The 7,904-nt window shown below is 44.2% G+C and overlaps 1 pseudogene; it reads left to right on the top strand.

The window, feature by feature from the left end:
* The first annotated feature begins 4,071 nt into the window (after positions 1-4,071).
* The window catches only part of LOC119580919, a 13,433-nt pseudogene continuing 9,600 nt past the window's right edge, over positions 4,072-7,904 (top strand).

Raw genomic sequence — 7,904 nt, forward strand, 5'->3', positions numbered from 1 at the left:
CACTTGGAAAAACCTTTACGTTTTAATTTTAGCAAGGGCAAACAGGGTAAAACCTTAAAACCCCCCTTGGGGGGACCCCTTCCAGCTGAACTTCCAGGTTAAGAAATGTTTCCTACTCAAACTCTAAACTTCCTGTCAGCAAGGGAACTTGTATGAAGGTGTAATCCCTTTTAACCAATGCAATAGCTTCATGAGTATGCCTGTTTCCAAGTGATCATAGCCTTTTAAAGGTCAAAGAAAAATGCTAACATGTGACCCCGCTGTGCGAAGGAATTCGTATAGCATTTTCCTCGTCCCAAGTGCATCGTGTCGATCTCAATTTCTAAACCCTATTGATATGGGGTAAATGTTTTTTTTTTCTAGCACCTGTCAACCTGAATTTCCTTTTCCCATCAGTTTGCAGGCAGTGGTGAGGAAATTTTGGGTCTGTAATTTCCGGGTGTGGAAGCTTTTTGCCGGGGTTTGGAACAGGTGAAAATAGCTTTCTCCATGTGGATGCCGGCCTCCCTTAGACCCTTTTTGAATAGGTCAAACAAAAACTTTGGGACTCTCTGGTAAGTGAGATATCTTTTTGGTAGGAATATGTCACTTCCTGGGTCTTACGCAGACGAAAAGCAGAGTCCTTCCCCTTGCGAAAAAATGCAAGTTGTATGGAAGTTCGCTGCATTACTGAAAACGACACTGGGTGTTTTCCTGTTCAGCACAAAGAGTGGAAAATGAGCAGTGTAAAATGATCCAGAGATCTCTGCCATGGATTTAGCAAGCTCATTTGCAAAAATTTTTTTCTCTTTGAATTATCATCTATCTTCAGGGGGGTTGTGACTGGATGTGCCTTTCCAGCAATCTTACGCACCTTGTCCCATACCCTGCTAAAGGCCCCGAGTTAATGGGGAAAGACATACTGTCTCCAAAACGTCGTCTAGCCTCCTTTAGCACGCACCGGGCCTTGGTCGGGCTTTTTGAAATTTTTATCAAGGTACAAGCGGGGGCGTCGTTTAAATGCCTTAATCCCGCTTTTCTTGCTCTGACATTTTGGCATTCTAAAGACCACCATGGTACCAGGGCACGGTAACCCCCGCATTTTTAAATGGATCTTCTGCTGCAAGGTAATTCGTGATTTTAAGTGATAACCATCTTAAACCCTGGAAATCATTCACAGATCCTTGCAATCCGTTGATCTAAAAAGTTTCCCAGTCGCATGTAGTCGCCATCTCGCACTCCATTGGGGAAAATACCATAACCTCCCCCAAAAATTTTTGGGAAAAGTTCCTTCCATGTAAGTTTCCATGACCTGCCAAGTGAAGTTCAAACTGTAAAACAGGTGACCTGATCAGGGGGTTTGTTGTATGAAGCATTGGGGGGAAAGGTTGGGGAAGGAGGATGCGCTAGAACCGAAGAAAGGGGACCTCCCTGCTGTGCAAATTGGAGAAGTCCCAGTTTAAATTTTGAAATGTGTGGGAGTGTCATTGTTCAGTAAAATTTCACTACTCTTAAAACGGGACCCCAAAGGCCCTTCCTAGGGAGTTAAAAAATGTCCCCCCGGGGTGAGCCGACCTTTGAAACCCCCCCAAAGTAGAATGGATGTGGAAAATGCTCAAGAAATTTTTCCCAAAATCTTAAGTTAGATTATTGGGGGAAATTTAAAATAATCAACGTGAAAGGTCGTGTCAAGCCTATTCTCACAGCCTTCACCTGCAGTGTTTCTGCGGTGGATGCCTGGGGGGGAAATTTTGGGACATACATTACTGCTACCCCTCAAGGTCCATTGTCAAAGTTCCCAATGGGTTGAATTTGGGAACCCTTCAGGAAAGGTCCCAATTTTCCCGGGTCACATCCTTTAGACATACCAAACGGGATTATATGAAGCTACAGATGCTCCCATTTTCCTTTTTGATGAATTTCCCCTGACATTTTCCTTTGAATTAGGGTACCATTTTTTTATTTTTTTCTCATAAGGTTTTTGGCAGCACCTGTGTCAAGGGTTTTCCCCCACCCCTTTTTGGGCTGCCCTTTCCAATCCGGGAGTACCTTATTAATGGTTGTTTACCTGGGAAAAGTTTCCCCAGTTTTCCCTTGGGAAGGTTCAGGATTTTTTGCCTGGGAAAAGAGGGGCCTGGCCTTTGCTTCAGGGGCATTCTGTCTAGCAGCGGGGGGCCCCTGTGATTTGGGCCGTGGAATCTTTTGCACAGGTTCAGGATTCCTTTGCTGGGGAAAGAGCGTTCCGAACCTTTTCTTCAGGGCTTTTGCTAGCAGCAGAGGCCCCTGTGGATGTGGTGGCAGCTGGAGCTGTTTCCTTGAGGACTCTGGAGCTTTTTAAAATAGTCCAAAAACCTTACTTTGGGGGGAGCTCCTCAAAGATCTCCACTCCCACCCTTTCTGGTGAACGCCACAGAGGCAGTGTCCAAAATTTGGGGTGAGGGTTAAAGGAAATAGCAGTGTGTGTTTTAGAAGCATTGGGGGAAGGGTTTTTGGGAAGGAGGGTGCGCTAGAACCAAACAAAGGCCTATTGGGTGTGCAATTAGCCACGGGGACGTCGCTTTTCCTCTGGAAAACTAACTTTCTTCTTTCTCCTTATTACAAAATTTTCCTTTTTCAAATTTGTACCTTTTCTTTTTTTTAAGAAGCTTCATGAGCTTCTTTGCAGGGTAACAGCAATTGAAACCCGGGCAGTTGTCATCTCCTTGATGACCCTTTTACCACACTACACATATCTTTTGGGTTTCCCTTTTTTTAAATGACAAAATTCTCCAGCCCAAAACCCCGCAGTGGAAGCACCGCAAGGGTTTTTGGGACATATGGCCCACCTTGAGGTGGTACCATGTTTTTAAATTTAACCGATTCTGGAAGGATTAAAGTGTTTAAAAATTAAAAAAGACTGGGTCGACTGTTCCAAACCACCCAAATTTTTCTAAAATATTTTCTGCACTAATTAAAAAATTTTCTATTTTCCTCAGAATACCTCATCGTCTCGGGAAAAAAACAAATTCCTTACACTGATTGAGGGGGACAAACTTCAAATATCAGGCTACCATCTCACTGTGGGTTTTAGCGGGACACGTTTACCCAAAATTCACAAATTTTTTTATGTAAATTCGAAATATCAAGATCCATGATTGATACCCATCAAAGGTCTTTCCCACTAGGGTTACTTACTTTTGAAAAGCTTTCATATTTACCAGGTAAATTTCCTTAGTGGATTGCGGACTTTTCCCCTTTTTACCTTTTTGGGGGCCCGGAACCATTGCGTTTCCTTTTTCCCTTTGGAACTGGAAAGGTTCCAGAGTGACAACATTTTATGTCCCGAAAATGGTCGGGGATTGCGTAGGTCGTCAGGGAAAGCTAGATCTTTTAAATTTTTATACTCATCAAAATTTGGGAATTTTTCCCCCCACCCCCCCCACCCACCTGAGCCCAAAAGGGGTACTATAGTTTGGGGGGTCAAAAAATTTCCCAAAAACCAGGAAATATGAGGGGAAAATACGCAGCCACTATTAAAGTATGATGGCAGTGGGGACCCGCCTACCCATAAAAAGTACCTGCTTTACCCTAGCCATATTTTACCACCAATTGACTTGACCGGGGCCTTGATCAAACCCCCGTCTAACCCAAAAAAAGGACCAAAAGGTGTGTTATAGCTGCAGGGCGCACGTGCAGCTCACTCAACCCCCTGTCTCCTGGTAATCGGGGGTGCCACGCATGCAAACACACATGGAGAGTTCCCTGGGCCAAAATGGAAAAGAACCAGGGGGGGGTGCCTCTTTAGGCCCTTGGTGCACCAGGAACCATTTTGTCTCATCCCTCACTGGTGCCCCCTCCAGTATGGGTGCCCCTGGTCGGCTCCCAATCTTGGGACCTCAACCCCTCCACCGCGGCAAAGGGGGCTTCCCTTTTTGGGGTTCCCCTTAGGACAATTTTGAACAAGGGGGGGACCTGGTCCCATTCCAGGATGGTGCACCCCGGTACTTTTCCCCTCCCCAAGGGGGAGGGGGGACTCATGACCACTTCAGACTTTGAAAATGGAACCCCCCTAATACAATACGAGAAAACCCCTTTTTTAAAATCCCTACTGAAATGGAGGTTTGGAATGTAAAAAGCGGAATGAAAAACAATTGCTTTTGAACTGAAACCCCTTTATCACAAAAGGTCCTTTATGGGCAAGTGTTTGGGGATTTTTATTTTGTCAAAATTTCGAATGGGCCTCCTTTTTATTACAATACAACTCCAGATTAAAGGGTTTACTTAAGCTGACGGAAATTCACGATCTTCGATTAAAGTAAATATTTCCCATTGGGCCCCAAATACCGTAAGGGTAAACTTTTTCAGGGATTTGAGGATGATGGAAGAAAATGAAATTCTTGAGAGCATGAAGGACCAAGACGTAGTGGACGTTCATTTTATGACCAAAAATGGGAAATGCGAACAAAACTGGGCTGTGTTTTTTTTACCCTTTTCTTTGAAAAAAATTCAACGTGTTATGAAGGTTAAGTAAACCCCATTCCAAAACCAAGCTTTTAATAGATCCAAAAAAAACGGAACCTCATTAAAAAGTATTTTAAAGACACAAATATTTTTTTTGCCCAAAGTGCTGAAACCCTGATACCACCATGTCTACCCAATTTCCAAATGGCTAACTGTGGGGGGTCCCCCTCAGTCAGGGTAAATGGTGCAGTATCCCCGAAAAAGGAGATGAGACATTACTTATGAGAAAAAATGAAGTTTAAAACTGAAGTAAATAAAGTGGAAAATTTGACACCAAACTGTACTTCCAGCTGAAGCAGAACTAACATCACTCCTAGTGCAAGTAATGTCAGTCACAGCTAGCAGCCAAGGGTAATGAATTGCTACCCAAAAAAAACCCTTAAAAAAACAAAAAATTAAGATATCACTGAAAAATTGGTTTATTAAATGCTGACAACCCAGCATAAAATCATAAGAGGAGGATACTGAATACAGTCCCGGGGGCACCTTTCCCCTCCGGGTACTCCTGGGGCTTTGTCTGGGAGAAGCAATCGCAATTGTCAGTGTCCCCTCACCAGGAAGGGAGGACATGGAGGTTCTTTTCCAAAAAATCCCGGGAGGTCCCCGGGGAAACGAGGAAGGGGCGTCTCCCTCCCATAAAAAGAAAAAAAAACTGGTGACAAGGGACTTCCAAACCCCATAAAAAAGTAACTTCGCGGACCATTAACAAAAGGGGCGTCGAAATCTTAGATCTAAATAAATGACCTTAAATTATTGCCTCGTCCCATCTATAGATATTTTATTCTCCCAAAAAACAAACCCCGCTCTACGAGGGCGTTTCGCTGAGGAATACCATCTATGTCGAAGGGTGTGAGGTAGGGGTGGGGGCGGAGTCCCCAAAGCCTCCCCTTTTTTTAGAAAGGCTATTTATTCTACTTGGGTTTTTTTCGCATGACAAAAAAGATAAAGGGACTACTGGGTATATTTCACTTTATTGTCCACCTGAGCAGTGATAGCCATGAGACTCTTTGCTCCTCAGGAAGTCTGCCACAAAATAAAGTAATTTTAGCTGATTTTAATGCCATCAACTTTTGGGGGTTCCCCGCGGTGGAGGTAAGGTGAGCAAGTAGCAAGTTGATTAAAAGAGTCTGATTTATTCCTTCTGAAGATGGTAATCCGACGCGGGTGGGGCATAAAAACGGTAATTTGAGCTTTATTGACTTAACACGGTCTCTTCATCAAAACGCCAAGTGCCTGTGGCACCCTTGACGACTCGTTGGGAAAACATCATCTTCCCATTTTTTTAAAATCACACAGTGGAACGCCTTTAGCACTTTAAATTTTAACTAAAAAAAGCAGACTGGGTCCCTTCACAAAGGGGCTCAAGTCAACTTTTTGGGGAAACTTGATGATAAAGTAAAAAATATTCAAATCGGGGATAGAAACAGCATTGCTATCCATTCCTAAAAATTTGACAGTAGCGTTAAGAAAGTTTCCTGGGGACCCCAATTTTCCCCCGGGCCTGTGCCGACGCAATAAGGGGCCCACAGGGTTTTCAAAAAAACATCACAAATGAGAATTTTTGCAAATTTCAAACAAGCAAAAGGGTAGGGCCGTAGAGTAAAAAACAGCAAAAGAGGGCTCCTGGGGGAGCTTTTTCTTACAAAAAAGCAATACCCAAAAAATCAGAGGTTTGGTCCACTATCAATAAAAACAATAAAAAAAAATCATCTTTTTAAAAACAAATCATTCACGTGGGGACAATTTTTCGATTAAGACCATTGCTTTTCCTCGCCAGGCAGTTCTCTCATACAACCCCAAACCGACTATCAAGGGAAAAGGGTGAGCTGCAACCAATTTACTTTGCCACGAGATCTTTGATTACAATAAAAATGTAACAATGGATGAGCTTGTCCCACCCTCTCGATCACTAGTAAAGCTGGACAGTTTATTTAAGAGGGCCATTGCCAAAAAAAGATTTTTTGATTTCAGTATTTTTAGATATAGAAAAGCCTCACAGGAGCAGCCCGGATGGGAAGGTGCGCTCCGGACTGTGATTCAGTATCATCCTCCTTATGATGTTCCCCCCTAACGGAAGCCGCCTTGCCGCGGGGGGGGGCTTGAGGTCCCAAGGGTTGGGGAGCCCGGGCCAAGGGTACCCCTACTGGAGGGGTCACCAGTGAGGGGGTGAAAAAAAGGCTTCCCGTGCACCAAGGCCTATGAGAGGGGATGGTGTACCCACCCCTGGTTCATTCCATCTTGGACCAGGGAGAACTCTCCCACGTGTGTTTGCCGTGCATGGCATCCCGTATTATCAGGAAACAGGAGTCCTGGAGGTTGAGTGATGCTGCACGCTGCACCCTGCAGCTAGCAACACACCTCTTTGGTCCTTTATTCTGGTTAAACGGGTGGCTTGATCAAGGCCCGTCAAGTCAATTGGCTGGTCAAATATGCTAGGGTCAAGCAGGTACTATTTAGTCGGTAGGCATAGGTCCACACTGCCATCAGTACTGTATAGTGGTGCGTATATTTCACTCATTACCCCTGTAGGCTGTTGGGAGATTTTGAGCCCCAACTATAGCTTCCCCTCGTTGGACTCCATGGTGGGTGGGGGGGGGTGAGGAAATGAAGAATTCAAATTTGTATGAGTACTACAAATTTACAAAGATCTAGCTCTCTCCCTGACGACCTATGCAATCCCTCGACCATTTTCTCTGGAACATCACTCTGTCACTCTGGAACCTTTCCAGCTTCCAAAGGGCAAGAATGGGAATCGTAATGGTTCCCGGGCTCCCAAACCAGGTAAGAAGGGGAAAGTCCTCCTTAATCCACTAAGGAAATCTTACCTGGTAAATATGAAGCATTTCATATAGTAAGTACCTAGTAGTGAAGACCATTGATGGTGTATCAATCATGGATCTTAACATTTTCGAAGTACATCGGAAAATAGTTGAAGTATGTCAACGTGATCCTCGCATCACCCCACAGTGAAATGGTAGCCTGATAGTTGAGGTTTCGTCACCAGACGAGAGTTACCATCTGCGTGCGATATGTGACATTCCTGGGGCTCAAGTTTCATGTTCTCCTCACAAAACCCTCAATCAGTGTAAGGGAATTGTCTTTTTCCCGAGACCTGATGAGGTATTCTGAGGAGAAACTGTTAGAGGAACTAGAGAATTTTAATGTAGTGCATAAAACGTTTTAAGAAGAAAGTTGTGGTTTGGAACAGTCACACCAGCTCTTTTCTAACTTTTAACACATTAGTCCTTCCGAATCGTTAGTTAGCATGGTACACCTCAAGGTAAAGCCTATGTCCACCCAGCGGTGCTTCCACTGCCAGGGTTATGGGCATGGAGCCAACTCTTGCGTTTTAAAGAAAATGGAAACCAAGAGTATGTGTAAGGGGACACAGGTCATCAAGGAATGCATGTGTACCACTAGTCAAC

This window comes from Penaeus monodon, chromosome 14 (genome assembly GCF_015228065.2).
Source record: "Penaeus monodon isolate SGIC_2016 chromosome 14, NSTDA_Pmon_1, whole genome shotgun sequence".
Classification (NCBI taxonomy): Eukaryota; Metazoa; Arthropoda; class Malacostraca; order Decapoda; family Penaeidae; genus Penaeus; species Penaeus monodon.